Raw genomic sequence first — 20179 nt, 5'->3', positions numbered from 1 at the left:
GCCCCACCACTGGCCACTCCCTGCTGCTGCTGTCACGTTCTGGTCTTCAAAAAGGCGAACCAGCGAGCAGATATGGGTGGTCAGGGAATCACCTGTTACAGCCCTTTGAGTCGTGGGGTATCAAGCATGAACTTCTGCAACTGATATACCTGTTAAGGGCTTTCCTCTGATATATCTGGGGACAAGCATTCTCGCAGCCGAAACTGCTTGTTGTTACATATACGTAGTTGTTCGACAGCACACATGTTACTCACACGATGTCCCCTGCAAAGAACATCATGCGTTGTCACAGAGTGATGTACTTCTCGCAAGTGAGAGACTGTTTGTTTACTCTTTGGACAATGTATCTTTGACTTGTTGTATTGTATGTACTGTGACTATGGAATAAAGTGTTGTTGGACTGCTAATCGCTGCTCTATTGTGATTCACGACATATTTTGGTGCCGAAACCCGGGACAGACTTTGCCGGAGACAATTTCCACGATTGCCGTTGTGAAACACGAATTCTGGACGCACGTCACGCGGCAATACTACGACGGGGTTTACTGCAGCGATTTGTTACACCACGCAACAAGCTCTTCGACGACAACCGCCATCATATACAGCTAAGTTCAACTGAATTATCACGCAACATGTTTTGTAGTGCCATTTGCAAAAGGAACTGATTACATTATTGCCGCTGTGTACTGCTATTGTAGCTGTTCGATTAGCGCTTTAACGAATTATCAGATCCTACGCTACGCCTACATATTGTTTATGACTAGTGCTGCCATCTAGCGACCATCAATTGAACTACTTCGACTAGCGATCCAAAGATAACGCCTTACTAGGACCAGCTGATCGCTAGCCGACACTGCTTTAAACTTTCGAGTAATCGGACGGAATGGACGTGCCAGACCATAAACCAGAAGCGCAATTACACTCTCTAAAGAGAAAACGTACGAGAGAAAGAGCAAACATTACGCGACTCGTGGCGGAAGTTGCAAGGTTGCCCGACACATCAGAAATCGCGGAAAAACGATTCAAGCACCTCAGGGAAAGATTTCAACGTCAAGAGACATTTAAGCAAATGTATTTCGATCTTATGCTAGACTACATTACGAAGGGGCAAGTAGAGGTCGCTCCCACCCCACTCTCAGGAAAGGAGCTATTTTATCTCCCTCATCAAAGTGGGGAAGGAAACGCACAAGTCATATATCACTCTTTTCACATGTGCTACCACACGAGCTGTCCATCTCGAACTCTGTACAGACTTGTCAACGGACAAGTTTCTTATGGCACTTCAGCGATTCGCCGGAAGACGCGGACTACCCCACACGATATATACAGATAACGCGAAAACATTCCACGCCACGAATATGGAACTAGCCCAACTTTGGAAGGCATTAACCACCACAAAATCTTATCAGTTCCTCGCCCACCACGGTATTACTTGGAAATTCATTGTCTCCCGTGCGGCTTGGTGGGGAGGATGGTGGGAAAGAATGGTGGGCACTATAAAGCGTTGCCTACGGAAGGTATTGGGACTCGCAAAGCTCACTGAGGAACAACTGAATACCACCTTGATCAGTACTGAAGCCGCGGTGAACTCCAGGCCCATCACACCAGGAGATGATTGTGATGCACTCACACCATCCCATTTTCTGACGGGAGAAAAACTTACGACTATTCCGACGGGACCAGAGCCTTCAGCGAGCACAAATTTAACAAAGGAATTCCGACTGAGACAGCAACTCTGTGACAGTTTTTGGAACCGTTGGGTTAAAGAATACCTATTGGAGCTCCGGAACTACCATGAAGTTAAACGCCCATCGGGACGAGTCATCCCCTTTCGCCCTGGCGACATCGTGCTGATCCAAGAGGACCTTCGTCCGCGACATATGTGGAAGAAGGCCAGGATAGAAAAGGTACTACCAGGAAGAGACGGCAGGGTAAGGACGATAATACTCCGGACACCAGAAGGTCACATCATTAGTCGTCCTGTGCAGCTGGCCGTACCTTTGGAGGTCGACCAGGGTGGGGAGGATGTCACAGAGTGATGTACTTCTCGCAAGTGAGAGACTGTTTGTTTACTCTTTGGACAATGTATCTTTGACTTGTTGTATTGTATGTACTGTGACTATGGAATAAAGTGTTGTTGGACTGCTAATCGCTGCTCTATTGTGATTCACGACATGCGTTACTCGCGCCACTGTCGTCAAACGCAGCATTGTCAGAGCGATTCAGACTTGGGATCGGCAGTCTGCACAACCGCCACACTTTGGAACAGCGACGACCAACTCGCATCTGCCGAGGCTAAAGGCACACAATTAAACGCTGACTGCGAGCGTTCTCAAGCAGGGCGTGGAGACTATGGATCGTCCTGTTTCCGATATGCAACAACAGTTTTCAGCGCACCAGACTGAAGTAGAGAACTCTGTCTCTAGCAGATCTCCAGAAACGCAACGCTACGCGAACTAGCCGAAAACCCGGACAAGAAACCCGAAGTAAACAGGCAAAGCCGCCACAAACACGATACTCCAATTACAAAAAGTTTACACTCATCCAAATACATCTCACGAAGAACAAGGTTTACAACTGGTTGGGTGCAGATGGAATTAAAGCACATCTAACACAACTTATGGCACTTTAGCAAACCCTACAATAAACTATAAACTAAGAAGGTGGCAAAGAAACCGCCAAATCGTTGTAACCTGCACTAAAACAGTTGCCTGGGCCACCAAGTCGTTCACAAAAAAATCCGAAAAAATCTGCCAACATCACAAGACACCCATCAGATATCGAAACCCGAGAGAACAGTTTGAGTTACTTACCGATCTGAAGCAACAGTAACGGAAATCACACCGCACGCCAAACACTAATCAATAGAGAAACCACACAGACTCATGCTCGCCTTTGTGATAACCAATTTTGACCGTGATACAACAAACGAAAAAACTGAAGGGGACCTAAAGGTACCGGGAAACTAAATCAAAATTCCCCGCTATTCCTTCCAGTCATGTATAGTTACAAAGAACCAACTAACAAGCTACTTGTTCGCCATTTCAGAATGCACTGTGTACCTCACAAGGTTGGACTATTTAAACACTACCTCCTCAATAACAGCAACGTCCATATTGCAACACTTTCCAATAAGCCACGAAAAGCTGCGATATAAATAGAAATGTGAAGAACGGAGTCGAGCACATCGAATTTTTAATTGCAAAATATACCCGAAACAAGAAGCACCAAAATGCAGGAGTTGCATCACTGACAACGTTAATAGTGATGAGAGTTGCAAAGAAAGACCAAAACAGCCTATCTCAGCAAACAAAACTGAATACATTAAGCGCATTGATGAAACTATCACGGTCTTCGTCCAAGAATGTCGCGAAAACAATCAAACGGAAAACATACTCTGAGTCTTCACTACAGCCCTTCCCAACATGATATTTGAAAGAAGGGAAATAATAACAGCAGTTTCTAAAAAGCTACTTTCTTTGGCCAACACGGATCCACGTCTATATCGCCATATTGATAGACAAGGAGGCCTATGCCCAACCTAGCCTGAGACACCAGGAAACAAGAATTAACCTTTACATTCAAGCCTAAGAAAGATATTGCCACTATCTGCATTGTCAACACACTGGGTTTCTGCTCTAAAAACAAACTCCCTAAAGGTATAGTAAGAGAAAAAGAAGTTGGTATTATAGTCGCAGCACGTACCTCATGAGCAGGTAGAGAAATCAATCTAGAGAACTGTATCTGTCACGCAAACCAGACCATAGTAGAAGCTGAGATAGATGCTTCAGAGTGTTTCATACAAAACACCACAACGATGCATCCTGCCGAGGAACCGGCAGCTGATCTCGTTAATTATATACGCTCATTGTGCCCAGCTAAAGGAACAGGAGACTCAGTACTAGATCTGCGATATTTGCTGAAAAATTGAACAAGAAAGATATTAAACTTGTTGTAGCCATTTTGAATCACGCAAGACTCAGAAATGACTCGCCGCCTTTTATCAATCACTATGGCACTTCTATCTTAGAACATATACTACGTACAACATAGCTACCCAGATTCTGAAGCTACACTGAATTTGGCGACTGCATAGCTAACGAATACCTCACATTTATTATGCTGTGAACCGCAAAACATGAGACGTTTCTTCATCGCGGCCATGAAACTGAAAGTAGTCTCTCTAAAATAGAGGCAAGCTAAAATCAAGATGATTTCCCAACACGAAAGACCAAAAAACAACACCAAATCATAGGTTACCGTGCTCTCAGTGACAGGGAAAGCTTTCGAGACAGACCAAAGTTATTCAAGGAATAGAGGAAAATAATCGCACAAGAACAAGCCGGGTTCAGCGGCAACCACAGCACAGGCGACCCGGTCCCAGGACTGAGCAGCAGAGCGACGCAGGCTGAACGCAACACGGCAGGCGCAACGCCAGCACGCTTTCTCGTAACGGCGAAGGCGCCTTCCATTGGTTGTGGCATGCTGGGCTGCTCTTTGAAACGTTACTTTTGAACTTCGCGTGCCAAAGTGTGCAGCTTACTAAAAACGTTGCTGGAAACAGGTAAGTACAAGCGCTGCTTGGTGATCACCATTGGACAAGTATTATGCCAGAAGCAGAGACGCCACGTGGGACAGTCACGTCTCCACTGCTACACACCAACAACACGGCTGACGTCGCTAAAGATCGAGGAACGAAACAACAGCCCTGTACACAGACGACACTGCGTACTGTTGTCAGGGCCCGACATGCGGCAGAATTAACGAGCAGGTCAGCCCCTTCACAAACAAGCAGGAATCATCGCTAAGCAAGTCGAGTAGATTAAAATACAGTGAATCCACGAAATCTATCCTTCATCGCCAACCTGTGATCTTCAACTACCCCTACTTTAAATAAATATGTATTCCTCACGTCATTTCAGAGGTACTCTGACAGTTAGTTATAAACAATGAAGAAATACACCAACTGGAAAATAAGATGTTATAACACAGAGAGATGTTGTTGCGCCCCTCAGTGTGAAGACTGGTTTTAAAAATAGATCTCCATTCTACTGTATAACTTGGAGGCCTCTTCATCTCCAAGTACATACTGCAGCCCACATCCATCCCAACCTCCTTACTGTATTCACCACCTGGTCTTCCTCTATGATTTTCACCCACACTTCACTTCAAAACTAAACTGGTTACCTGTCGACGTCTCGGAACGTGTCCTACCAACCGCTCCTCCATTTGGTCAGGTTGCGCCTCGCATGTTCCCACGTTTCTCGGTAATCCAAACTTATCTTCCCTGAGGTCAGCGTCTACTAGTTTTTTTATTCTTCCGTAAAGAATTTGTGTTAGTATTTTAGAACGATGAGTTATTAAACCGATAGTTTAGTAATTCTCACACCTACCAGCAACTGATTTCTTTGGATCTCATAACATTACATTCTTCTTAAGGTCTGTGGGTGCTTCGCTGTCTCATACGCCGGGCACAACAGGTGGGAGAGCACCGCCGTGACCGGCTCTCCCGAGGCTGCCTGTAATCCTGCCAGAAGACTGTTTACTCCCCGGGCCTCGTTTCGACTTAGATACTTCAGAACACTGTCAAATTTGATCTCGCACAGTTACATCTCCCACCTCATTTACATCCATGACCACTTCCCTATCTGTAATATTACCTTCAGTATGATATATATCTGACATAACTACATTAGCAAAAAACAAACCTATCTGATGTCATGACAGCAGAAATTCTAAATATGATGTAGCTATGCTATTGACTATACAAAGACATAGACCACTACACCATTCAGAAGGACTCCAGTTTCTTCTATATAACATGGCACTTACCTCTGACTTACAAAGTTATGTTACAAATCCCTTCGTATCATACTAGAGATTAGTTCCTAAGCATTAGTCTTAAAGACTACTAGTACAATGTAACAGGACACAAAATGCCATAACGATCGACAAATAATCGCAGGTGATGCTTTTTTAAAGGAAGGTTTTAACCCACTGATAAGGCGAATGCCAGGACTCAGCAGTAAGAATAGCATCGTCCTCCAATCCGCCAGGATTACACGCTGTGTCCAACCCAAATAAGAGCCTCAGATTAAAGATGAACACCGTCACTACATCATTAAGCGCATTTCCGTTCAAAGAGTAACACGTTTGGTAAGGCACATTGCTGCTTGTACTAAACTTAAATATTTTCATTTTCACCTCTCCCCTGTCAACAGTAACTGTAATTGGGATCAGCAACTCAGAAACATACATTCTTTAACAAAGTCAAGTAGTCGACGAATGATCATGAAATTAATCACATGTTATTAAGACCTGACTTATCAGGTGCTGCAGATAAGTGATCTTATGTATTTCTAAAACATTAAAACTTAATTACGAAACCTTTTAATTTTATTGATCGCAAAAACACATTGCTTTACCATTCAATACACGCTTTGGTTCCCAATCAACCATTGTTAGCTTGTAAAAGAAACAATAAACAGGGAATTGCCTTAGATTTAACCAAATTTAACAAAGTTACGTAGTATTGCGTGATGATATGCCAATCATGGTAAATACAATGTGGCAATGAATTCTGTAGGCTTGAACGCCACCATCTAATAGCATATCTTGGAACTGTGTAAGTAATTGGAAAGTACCTATCGGGTGAATGTGAATAGTAAACTGTTTTCAGATATTAAAGAAATAAGCAAATAGAAATAATGAAAACGTACCATGCTGACTAATGAACCACATTTTCCATGGACTATTGGTTACACCAACGAAGTTACAGAGTGCAACTCTCAACATATAGTAACAATCGAAACACATTCTTTCGTTAAGAACAAAGGCGCTAGCCCAGCTTAAGAAGCGAAAGTAATTTTAGGAAGACACTCTCTCTAGTTACTTATATCGAAAATGAGTATGAGCAGAAATTAGTAAGTGTAGCTGCCTTTTTGGCCATATCAGTTGTTCTCGACACTGCTTGGTGAGAAGCACTTCTTTAGAAATTCACGATTGTGTTGTAAATTTAAGGACTTACTTAACAACATGCTAAGCAATAGAGCATTTCATATCCATTCTCACAATGACAGATGCAGGGTACGTAAACCAAATGATAGTTTACTTCAAATGTCTGTTCTGAGTCCACTACCACTTTGGTCTGTACATGCACAGCTTACCAAAATTCTTCAAAAAAATTTATTTATGCTGATGGCATTTGCTTGGTGGCTCAGAGCCTCAACCTTTCTCATGCTGAAACCTCTTTATCCACTGATATGGAAGTCTCAGATGTATACATCAAGAAATAGTGGCTCCACCTAAATCCACAGAAAATAATTGTATCTACATTACATCTATGCAGAAGACAGTCAGAGTGCACACCAGAAGACAGATTCAGAGGCCAAGTCTCGTTGTACTGCATTACACCATAATACCTAGGAACAGCGCTAGATAGAACTCTTGACTTACAAGTAGCACCTAAAGTCAAAACGAGAAAGAACAGTCTTCAAAAATTTGGTGGTGTCTTATGGGGAGCTAATGCTCGTGTTTTGAGATCCATAGCTCTAACCCTATCATAGGTGCTCTGTTGCTGAAGATTACTGTTCGACCAAGATCAATAGTGCTCATACTAAGAAGATAGATGTCAAACTGAATCAGGTATTATGGGATGTATTCAGAGTACAATCGCTCTAAGACTTCCTGCTCTCAGCATCATCCCACCCCCAGCTCTAAGAAACCAGCTCTCCTAAAGGTCTGGAAGAACATTCTGAAGAGTCCTCAGCTGTCCAGTCATCGAGATGCTCCGCAGGCAGAACATCAACACTTGAAATCAAGGAAACCCTCATCATGCACAGCAGAAAACCTCGTTGTGTCCTCTTTGATTGTCAACCATTTACGGAAAATTCAGTGGAATCCGTCATCAGTAGTCAACAAGCATCTAGTCAAGGACCCATTCATGCAGACATGATTCGATCTCCCCAGACATCAGTAGAGGATCTTGAAATGGATTAGCAGTGGAGAAGGCCGATGTGCTTATCTCAAGCATGGGGTGAGTGTTCTTTTTACAGACAATTCAATGTCACTTTCTAAATATTCCAGTTTCAATGGCCTCAGTATTATCATAACAGAAACAGGGTCACATGTTGCAGCACGCTTGAGGCAGCTGCATGTCCTGCCCGCTGCTGTGACATCACATGATGATCAAATCTAATGCTAATTCCAGAGATCTCTTTATCCTCACACGTGCGGATTCTATTATGTGCATGCTTAATCATCAGGATATGTAATTACCCAGGGGCTGACTTCTGGATCCTGAGGTGCATGTCATAATTTCATCAAATAATTACATATGATTTATCAGTTATGCTTCTCCCATGGTCTTGGTCTCTGTATCCTGAAGTGAACTGGGCTGTGGATACTGAAATAGTACTTACCGACGAGAGTCGTTGTACAGTGTCATTTTCACTATGTCTTCACTGCTTAGAAAGTGTGTTCACTGCCCTGTCATCGTGCTATATAATTTTTGCATGTTATTGCATTAAGTCATGGGATTTCGAGGTCATCTATACTGCAGAGAGGTATATAAACCATACAGCTCTATGATATTATCAGTTCATTTCAGAATGCTACTATTTACCAGTACATACATGTTAGCTTATGGTTCAAAACATGTAAATGTAGGATTAGCATGAGATCGTGAGTGTGAAGTTATAGTAGAAACTGAGGATGTCCGTTGTAATGTAAAACACAATTTACAGATACGAGTTAGGGCGAGCATTGTTAGCCGATGAAGCACACTGAGAGGTTGATGACAACAGACTACGATCCTTTTCAACTTCCTCTTCACATGAACATCTGTAGCAATAAGGCAACCATCATCGACCTGTATAAAAGTGTCGTGAAGTTGTATTGGTTATGCAGTGCACTACGGATTGCAACAGACAAATACGGTGGCAAGTATATGTGAAAGCGTTACTAAACGATGTTGTATGTTATGTAAGTGAATGTTGCATACAAGATGATTTAGAACAATATGTAAACACATGTATGCTTGCAGCACCAAGGGCTGCTACTATAATCCTATAAATATTGAAACTGTAGAGCCTGGTTTACAGACAGAGAACGGAGATACGTCGTTGCTCCTGCTGGATTGAACACAATGGAAGCAGAATTTATAGCATAAAAAACCAGTTATTTAAAGAAGAATACAGAGATATAAGACAGAACGAATATTAAGAAATGTGTCAACAATTATTTTTTTTATTTTGTGCATGTAAGAAACGTTAATAAACAAAGTTATTTAAAATGTGTATTTATCTTTCATTGAAAGAGCACCAGTGCAAAACAAATATTATGCAAGATATTTACAGATATGATAAACATGTCATACTATTCTGCAAACCCTCAATCATACATACAGCAAATATATCCACTGATTGAGTGAATAGAGCCAGCATGGTACAGTGTCAAAAAATTTCGACGATATAAACACACATTTAAAACAGCTTAATAAGGGTTCAAGTTATGTGCAAATACCCACATACTTAAAACAGAGATATGAGCAACTGAAGGCGGTATTGACTTTGTAAGTGGAGGTCCAATAGCACTACCTTCAGGCTTTCTGTTAGGACAATGCTTAGCATTTGATGCTAAAAAGGTTTGAAAATCCTATCTGCCTGTAGATACACACATCAAAATGTATTACATCGGTTCCGAGAGATCCAGAACCTGTACAGAAACCTGGAATAGAATCAAGATAAACATCATTTCCGCCCTTTTTATTGGTCATGAAAACCACACATTGCATATTGTTCCACCATACAGCGAGACCTTCAGAGGTGGTGGTCTAGATTGCTGTGCACAACAGTATCTCTAATACGCAGTAGCACGTCCTCTTGCAATCATGCATGCCTGTATTCATCGTGGCATACTATCCACAAATTCATCAAGGCACTGTTGGTCCAGATTGTCCCACTCCTCAACGGCGATTCGGCGTAGATCCCTCAGAGTGGTTGGTGGGTCACGTCGTCCATAAACAGCCCTTTACAATCAATCCCAGCCATGTTCGATAGGGCTTATGTGTGGAGAACATGCTGGCCGTGAGATACAGGAGGATTCCAGTTACATTACGTTATAGTCAGGCAGAGGTTCCGAAATCAGATATTGGATTGTAACGCATACCTAGGAGCAGTTATAGACTCAGCTCACAATTTAATAGTGGTGAAGAGTAGACTGAAGTTTGAAACACTAGTCAGGAAGAAACAATACGCAAAAAAGTGGAGTATGTAAGTACTAAGTAATGGAGAGGCAAGCTTAAATGTCTCTGAAGCTACTGATACTGCAATATAGCGCTTTATCCAGTTCATTAGAATAAGAATGAACACCTCTATAAAGGGCGATCAGAGAGAAACGGTCCAGTAAACGAAGTTCTAAAACGCATACCTTATGAGCTATGAGCACTTTTTCACGTTCGATACTGTGGAACGAGCACTAAATAGTTTACCTCTCGCTCTTTTTGACGTGTCAGTCCTTTTGTATTTCGTTCTTTGTACCTTACGAATATGTCTATAGTAGTGGAAAAGGCCAGTCACTCGTGTGCTGATAGCAAAGTTTAATCATCCTCCACTCGACCGTCATTTCAGCATCGTCAGAGTTCTGAGGTGCAGCGGTTACTTCCTCAGTTTGCACACATACCTGCAAATCCATCGCCATCTTCCGGTGGAAATGATGAAAGTAACTGTGGCTGTTGACATGTATGAGCTACGCGTGTGCATTATCGAGGCATTTCGAGCCATCGAACAGAGAATAATTTTAGGAACTGGAAAATATATTTTAGAAAATGCTGCTTGTTCCAGATATAGGCACAGAAGCTCAGGACGACTCACGAGAAATAAGCACAGCCAGTCCAGTCTGAAAAATTACAGCAATCTTAGATAAATAAGGGCATAAATGAGAACTGCGCAAGGGGAAGTGGCACCTCATCTTGGAATGATCAGAAGTAAAAGTCTGCAGTCCTGAGAATGAATTAGGACACAAGCTGGCCAAAGAGCGAGCCAGAGAAAGTTCAACAGGAAAGTAGAGCGGAAATTTTGCGTCAGTGAGGAAATGACAGACGCAGCGCGAAAGAGAAGTGAGAAAGAGTGGTCTGAAACCATGAAAGAGACTATGACAAAAACATTTCTTTTCAGCTGTTCAACATCGCCATTCTACCATTTACCACTGTCGCCTAGTCTTACAGCTGTGTCGGCTGTGCAGGGGAGGTTAAAGGCTCTCTCCAGCTTGCTGAGACAGTTGAGTCTGGTGGGCCTGGCGGAGGGGCGCGAGCCCGGAAACCGAGGGGTCACTCGACGAATTCTCCTCGGGATATCAGCCGAGTGGCGGCGTCGTCTCGTCCCAACACACTCTTATACTATGGCTAGCAACGTTTAGAAACCGTTCTTTTAGTGGTACCCACATAAACATCACCACAGCTGCATGGGATCCTATACACTCCAGCTTTTTCCAATGGTTTGCGAGCGTCCTTGGCAGGCTTAAGGTATTCCTGTATCTTCCTGGTGGGCTTGTAAATTACGGTAATATTCCGCTTCGTCAAGATCTTCCCTATTCTTTCCGTTACATTTTTAACAAACGGCAGGAAAACCTTAGATTTTGCAGTAGCCTGTACGTCAGTATGATTTCTGCGTGGCTGCCTCAACGCACGTTTTATTTCGGCGGACGAAAATCCGTTCTTCATTAGTGCATTGTGGAGATGTTCCATCTCAGCGTCGAGCAACTCAGGTTCACAAATGTTTCTAGCTCTGTCCGCTAACGTCTTGATAACACCCCGCTTCTGTTGTGGGTGGTGTAAGTTAATGTCTCTCCATATTACGATCAGTAACAAACTGTGCAGCGGTGACTGGGACAAAATTGATAGACTACTGCATGATACTATGGGGAAGCGTATGTTGACGACGTCTAGTAGACAGAAGAAGAAGTTTGATAATTTGCTACGTAATCAGACTGTTCGGCATTTAGACGTTTCCCGGACCGTTATCAATTTGTCCAAACGTTCGTTATCTGACGATAAGACATCTGTGCTTGCCAAGGGAGGAAATTTTGCTGTTAGTCAGCGTTTTGTGCCCATGGAAGAAATTATAGCCAGTGTAGAAGCAGGAATTCGCAGTGTGGATTCTGTAACAGCTGAAGAAATCCGTATAGAAACAGTGAGAATATTAACCAATGCAAAACCGCCGAAAAGTAATATAACTGTGGGTGAGAGAAGAGCTCTAAAACTCCTGAATGACGACGATAGTATTTTGGTTCTCCCAGCTGACAAAGGAAGCGCAACGGTGGTTATGGATGTGGCCGACTATCAGAGTAAAATTACTGATCTACTGGATCCGCAAGCATATAGGAAGCTGAATAAGGACCCCACTAACAACGTTCTCAGAATTGTGTCGCGGTTAATAAAAAAGTCCTCCATTGAAGAGAGTGTACAGAAAGGTCTCTGCAGTTCGGTTGCGCTACCACCGAGGCTTTATGGATTGCCCAAAATTCATAATGAAAATGTGCCGTTAAGACCGATACCAAGTGCCATTGGTTCGCCCACCTACTCGTTAGCCAAGTTTTTGACTACGCTGTTACAACCACATGTGGGCCGTTCGGACTCTTATATAAAGAATTCGACACATTTCATCAGCAGATTGAATGGCGTAGTGGTCCAGCCGGAGGACATATTGGTCAGCTTCGATGTGGTATCGCTGTTTACTATGGTTCCATTTAATGATGTATTGGAACAGCTGGATCGAATTTTTCCTGCCGACATTTCAGAACTGTTTAAGTGTTGTTTGACGACCACGTATTTCAAGTGGAATGAACAGTTTTATGAGCAAACGGATGACGTGACTATGGGAAGACCCCTAAGTCCCGTAATTGCAAACTTCTTTATCGAGAAATTCGAAGAACAGGCCTTAGGTACTGCCAGCAAAAAACCAAATGTATGGTTTCGATACGTGGATGACACGTTTGTGCTGTGGAGACATGGTAGGGAGGAACTAAGCCTGTTCCACGAACATCTGAACAGTGTAAACACGAGAATTCAGTTTACAATGGAGGAGGAGGTAGACGGCAAATTACATTTCCTCGATGTGCTTGTTTTTAGACACGAAAATGGTAGTTTGGGCCACTCAGTGTACCGCAAACCCACGCACACGGACCGTTATTTGCACCGGGATTCGAACCACCACCCACAACAGAAGCGCGGTGTTATCAAGTTAGCGGACAGAGCTAAAACATTTGTGAACCTGAGTTGCTCGACACTGAGATGGAACATCTCCACAATGCACTAATGAAGAACGGATATTCGTCCGCCGAAATAAAACATGCGTTGAGGCAGCCACGCAGAAATCATACTGACGTACAGGCTACTGCAAAATCTAAGGTTTTCCTGCCGTTTGTTAAAAATGTAACGGAAAGAATAGGGAGGATCTTGACGAAGCAGAATATTACCGTTATTTACAAGCCCACCAGGAAGATACAGGAATACCTTAAGCCTGCCAAGGACGCTCGCAAACCATTGGAAAAAGCTGGAGTGTATAGGATCCCATGCAGCTGTGGTGATGTTTATGTGGGTACCACTAAAAGAACGGTTTCTAAACGTTTGGAAGAGCACAAGGGAAATTGTAGAAGAGGAGAAACGGAACGATCAGCTGTTGCGGAGCATGCTTTCCAGCCAGGGAACCACAATATTCGTTTCGAGGAGACGCAAGTACTAGCGGCCACTTGCGGATATTACGGAAGGCTTTACAGGGAGTCAATCGAAATCGCTAAACACCCAAATAATTTCAACCGAAAGGAGGAGGGCGTGAAATTAAACGGTATACGGATGCCGTTGTTACAGAAGATGTGTACCACCCGTTCACTACTGGCTGGTGGCAACGGCGATCGAGGGCGACGGACAGCGGCCAATTGCACTGACGTTTTCAAAACACGTGACGTCACGCCGCGGCGCGGGGTGGGCGGACACGGAATTTAGCGGCAGTCAGTAGCGAGCCAGTGGGTGTGTTGGACCTTCCATCGAGCTACGGACCCCCTTGAAGATGTCTCCCGCAGTCGGAGACGAAACGTTGGGAATCGACACAGAATTCATCAACCGACCACGGCATAACAGCCCGGATAATTATAATGGACATGAAACTGAATGGTGCTTAGAGAATGCCAGCTCGGAAGACCATTTCCAATACACTAGTACAACAACACTACGCCATGATGAAAGACATTGTGAGAGTCAAAATTAATTCTGCGGAAGCGGTTGTGCTGACAATGGATGGGTGCACCTCAGCCACAGATGAGAGTTATTTGTCGGTGACAGCACACTACGTTAAAGACCTGGAGCTGGCGTCTTCCCTCCTAGAGTGCTTTAAATACGACGAAAGGCACAGCACGCGTCAGAAAAACTCTCCGAAGAACTGTTTCGTGTCACAAGGGAATGGGGCATTCAAGAAAAAGGCGTCTGTGTTGTTAGCTACAATGCTGCTAATATTGTGGCAGCTATAAGACTCACAGCCTGGAAACACAACCCCTGCTTTCCACACACAATCTATTTAATTGCTCAGAATGGGCTTCCACACATTCAACCCATTCTGAATAAAGTAAAAACAAATTGTTCAATTTTTAAAAGAAGTTCACAGGCCTGCACGAAACTGAAAATGATGCAGGAACAGTTAAATGAGCCAGTTCTGACACAAAGACAGGACACTGTTATAAGATGGAATTCAACCTATAAAATGCTGCGAAGAACAATCGAGGTTAAGAATTCCCTAATGACAGTTATCACTCTGAATTATCCGGATCTTCCAAGTCTGACTGCAGAGAACATTGCAAGTATAACACAGGCCTGTGACCTGTTGAAAGTTTTCAAAGACTGCAGGAAGGAAAGGTCAAGTGAAAATGTTGTCAGTGCTTTTAAAGTTATACTCCTTAGTCGCTCGTTGAAAAAATGATGTTGCAGGTTTGTTAATAATGGCCGAAAAGCTAGCTAAAGACTTAAAATGACGGCTTCGAAATATAGAGGAAAATTCCATTTTCGCAGAAGCAACTTCATTAAATCCCCGGTTCAAATTACATGATTTTTCTGATAAAAATTCTGCTGAGAAGGTGAAATTAAACCTGATCAGGCACTGTGAGAAATTTGTGACGAACACATCCACTGCTACTGCAACAATCTCAGTGCCAACCACTGAATCTACTTCTAGTCTCTGGCTCGAATTTGACGAAGTGTTTTCCAGGCTGCAGGGTAGTCCACACCCGAGAGCTGCTGCAATGGTGGAAGTGGACAAATACTTACAAGGGCCCCTGCTACAGAGACAAGGCAATCCACTTCAGTGGTGGTCTGAACGGCTGTCAGTATACCCCTCGCTCTTTGAACTTGCAAAAATACGACTGTGTATTGATGCAACCTCCACGCCGTGTGAAAGAGTGGTCTCGAAGGCAGGACACCTTATAACTGACAGAAGAAATCGCCTGACAGGAAAAAGTGGAACAAATCATGTTATCAAACGGAAATCTCTGAACATTGGCCAAATCCGTTGATGTTTATTCATAAATATGTATGTATTTTTTAAATATAATTAGGACAATCCTTAAATTGACATTTAGTGTAATTATTTCAATAATGTGTACGAGATAAAGAACTCAACATGAACGATTATCTTTCAAGCGTGGATTCGACTCATGCTTCAGTTCCAGACTCAGAAGGTAAGCATTTTACTTTCATATTGGCTGTGCGTGCTCACACAGCCAGCCTCTTCGTTTGTATCTTTAATACTCATTTATCTGCAAGCGCTGCCAACGGTAGGCTACCCGTAGACGCGAAGTGTAACTGCACAAATAGTCACGGGTAATGTTGTCAGCACTGCAAGAAGCAGCTGACGCTGCCTTCCCCTCGCCCCTCACCGCCCCAACCCTTCCTAAACCTATCGTTCCCCACAAACACCGCGTGATTCGTCGACAGGCAGCAGAGGGAGGACTGAAGTGAAGGGAGGATGAGTGACGTAGCGCCGATGTAGTGGGAGAGGGAGAGGGGAAGAGAGTGAGTGAACTAGAACAAAGTGTGGAGTGTGCTATCTGTGAAGAAACTGAAGTACCAGATCATTGAAATTGAGTGGTTAGTTCACACTTCACTGGAGTGAAGCGTTCATTTGAACGACTCATTCACGAGCTCCCCATCACTAGCCGGCAGTCAACTGTTTCGCGATGGCGATCTACCTGCCCAGTCGTCAACCGGTCAGACTTTCGTGTCCTACATGAGACTTCAACCTTGAACTTTGACCCTAACTTCTTACAGGATGAGAAAACCGGCCACATCTAACGACACTGGTCAAAACACATCTAGACGTGGAACGTTTATCTACGCCGTACTCTCATCTCTATGTGAAATGGTTCTCTACTGTGCCACGTCGGTTGTAGTTCACTGACGCTTTTAACGGATTGCCAGAGTACAGACACACTTCTACAACTATGACTGGTACCAATAAATGTTACTACTTGTGTGTGTGAATGGAATTTTAAGCATAAAACGTATTATGCTATAGTTGCCCTCTTTTATTCTACCTTTTTGTATTTAGATCTGAAGAAGTCTCGTCAATGATCTGAAACTAGTAATCAGTAGAGGAGTTTTAGCGATCTTGAAATACGACTTTTATCCACACATTTTAACATAACAGATCGCCCATCATCCCTTTTGAAAATGGGAAATAATAACGAAAAAAAACTTTAACTTTTGTGCCCAAGGGCATATTTTGCACTGGGTTGACGCCACCTGCGACCGCTATTCTAATTCGGTCTAAATCTCATTTGGCAACCCAGAATGCCAGTTTGATGGCGCATTGTTGAATGTCTAGTTGCTTAGTTTCATTTTCATGGTTGATTTATAGACTAACCATTATTATTAGCAGATTGTCACAGTTGAGCAAACGTGTTTCTTTTGAGGAAGATTTTCTACAATGAGTCATAGAGACCTGAACGAGGCGGAAATTTTCGCTTAACATCTAATAGACGAACAACTATCCGAGTTACGGGATTTCGAGTCGAATTATATAGACATTGAAGAGAATACAAATAAAGAAGATACGGGGGGGGGGGGGGGCAATGAAGAAACAATGCACACAGACAACACTCCCAAAATGCTACAAGTTCTGGTAGAGTGCATCCAGAAGCAGCTCCAAGAATATGTAAAAGTGGTTCTGCGAACTTGGCCCATAAACCTCAGCGAAGAAGTACACCTGGGAAAGAAGTATCTGAATCAATCAAAAAAATTTTCACTCCTGAAAACAGAAAAACAACTGACGATACAATTGTATCATGTGAAAGGTGGCTACACTGAGCCACAGCGCCAGAGATCGCGCCAGAGAGTATTGTTCCGCCGCCTCCACTGGCAGTGATTATTGAGAAGTAGCGGTAGGCAGTTCTTGCCGAGAAGTTGTGGTGGGCACTGCTTGTTGTGAAGTCGGAGTGAGATGTGGTAGTGGAGAGTGTTGTTCCATGTTTTATGCAGTGGTTTGATGGGAGAGATAGCAGATGTTGTTCCAATGGAGATATTGTAATGATCTGAGTGCTTTTCGTCAATATATATGAAGGTAACAAATTCCCTGTTTTTTCTTTTTAATATTTCTGTATCTCAAATAATGCATCATTACAGGTTCAGTCAACAAAGCATCTGGCTTGTGTTCTTGTATTAGAGTGTAATTCTGCTTTCCTTACGCAATTATAGTATTTCTAATTTTCTTTTATCACGTCAGTATAATTGGTATTTAAAAAAAACTTGTCTTGTTGAAGAAGAACCGTGCCAGATGTGCGTTGAGTCATACTACCACATACAGAACAGCTACACTTGTGCTTGTTGTGGCGTTGGTTTTATAGTTGCTGGGGACTTAATTAATTAACTGTGTTAACGAAAATTTTCTTTCATTCTTTGTTGTTATTCTATGCAGTCAGATTGCGTACAAAAACTAGTAAGGGCCAGCCGTTTACGAGACTTGCGTAATCGGACTAACAGCTACTAAAAATATTTGCATTTTTTTAATTTAAAATAAGCCCCCATGCACGTGGCGACCGCTGCTTCGGATCGTCCCTTGGAATCTTCTGATTGTAAAAATAGTAGACAGTACTATTGTTGTAGTAATTTGTAGTTTAGTAATTGTAGTCTAGATTGCATGTGTAGATTTGGTAATTGTCATTCTTCTAATGGTATTTCATAATTTAATTTTGTTGTCTTGTATACGCGTTTGACAATCTAGTGCAATTATTTCAATTGTTCGTTAATCGTGTTTGAGGGAAAGATCTCGTGTGAATGATATTGTTGGAGATAAAGAGTCATTGTGTGTAATTTTCGTACAGTGACGAGTTTTGTATGCTTTGTAAATGATTACGCGATCGATGAAAAAGGCAAAAATGATCGATAGTCAGAATGACGAAATTGTTGACATGGCAAACTCGCCAACACAGGAGAACAGTGTGATGAATAATGAAGTGGAAAATAATGTAATAAGTCGGGAAAATAGTCCGGAACCATTTCAAAATTTTTCTCAATCAGAAAATTCACAGAATACGAGATCAACGATAGAAGATTCTGAAATAGTATCGAACACAGATAGCTTTATGGCTATGCAGAAGGAAGTTAGTTTTGCGGGAAATGTTAGGGGCGAAAAGAATTTCGAACCGGCTAATATGGAGCAGTTGATGGTTGCAATATTAAATCTGGGATCACAGTTGGAATCTAAGTTTAAAACAGAGATGGGAACTTTGCGATCTGAAATTAAAACTGATATGGGAACAATGGGATCACAGTTACGATCTGAATTAAAAACAGATAGGGGAACAATGGAAACACGGTTAGACTCACTGGGATCACAGATGGAAACTTTGGCAACACGATTAGAAACTGATATGGAAACAATGGAAACACGATTAGACTCACGAATAGGGACATGTTTCAAAATTATGAAAGATGAATTAAAGAAAGAAATCAGAGAAGAAGTACAACCGATTTTGAATTCTCACAATAATAGATTAATTGCAGTAGAGATTAGACAAAGGGAACAGGATAGAGAACAGGAAGAAAGAGATCGCGTGATAGTACAGAAATTTTCAGAGTTAAATTTACAACGTGCAAAGGATAAGGAAGAAATATTTGAGAGAATCGAGGAATCCGTACCAAATGACAGATTAAATAACCTAACACAACAATATGAACAGCTAGCTACCAAATGTGTCAATACTGAAACCCGAGTCGCGACACTTACGAAAGACGTAAATAAACAGAAAGAACAATTAGGTGACTTATCGGAAAGAGTTGAGGAAATTTCAGATAAACTGACAAATCTTAGTTTACATGGGGACAGAGATTCGGATGATACAGCACCATTGCCATTTGCAGAAACCGAAGAGTATCAGAACATAAATAAACATGTTGAAAATCAGGGAAAATTTAATGAACGCGTTAAAAGGGAAGTTGAGGCATTACGAAAGCAAGTCAAACAAATTGAAGGCGAAATCGTAGGAAAAGATGGCAAAAGAAATTTAGAATCACAGATAGCAGAGGGGTTTGAAGAAAGTAATTTGTTTCATTTACGGGATGCAACAGGAGTGCGCCAGGCGCGCGAACTTGACAATAATCGACATTCGTACTGGGACAGACGCGGTAGGTCTTTGTCGCCACGAGGCGAAAACTTTGACTATAAACACTTTTTGACTGTTCGGAAATTTAAGATCTTCCGCAATTCTAAGAATGACATACATCCATGTTCATGGTTAGATCAATATATGTATGCACTTCCACCAAATTGGCCACTAAGTCACAAACTGGAATTTATGTGTGGGTATTTAGAAAACGAACCGGCGACGCGGATGCGCGCACTCATTAGAGATTGTAATAATCTGAATGATTTTTATCATGCATTTCTATCGGCATATTGGTCCGAAAACACGCAAGATAGAGTCAAACATAGTCTTACTATGCAGCGTAATTTCAAACAGTCTGAGTTCCGCACGCCAGCGGAATATTTTGAAGACATGATTCGAAAGAATCAGTTCCTTTCCAACCCTTACAGCCCGACTGAATTAATTCGCATTTGTTTAACTAAGCTGCCACAATCCATAAGACAAATTGCTTTAGCTGGAAGATGTAAAGACGACATCGAGACTTTTAAGACTTTGT

Source organism: Schistocerca cancellata, chromosome 11 (genome assembly GCF_023864275.1).
Source record: "Schistocerca cancellata isolate TAMUIC-IGC-003103 chromosome 11, iqSchCanc2.1, whole genome shotgun sequence".
In the NCBI taxonomy this organism is placed as follows: Eukaryota; Metazoa; Arthropoda; class Insecta; order Orthoptera; family Acrididae; genus Schistocerca; species Schistocerca cancellata.
The sequence above is the reverse complement of the archived record's forward strand: the minus strand, read 5'-3'. Positions refer to the sequence as shown.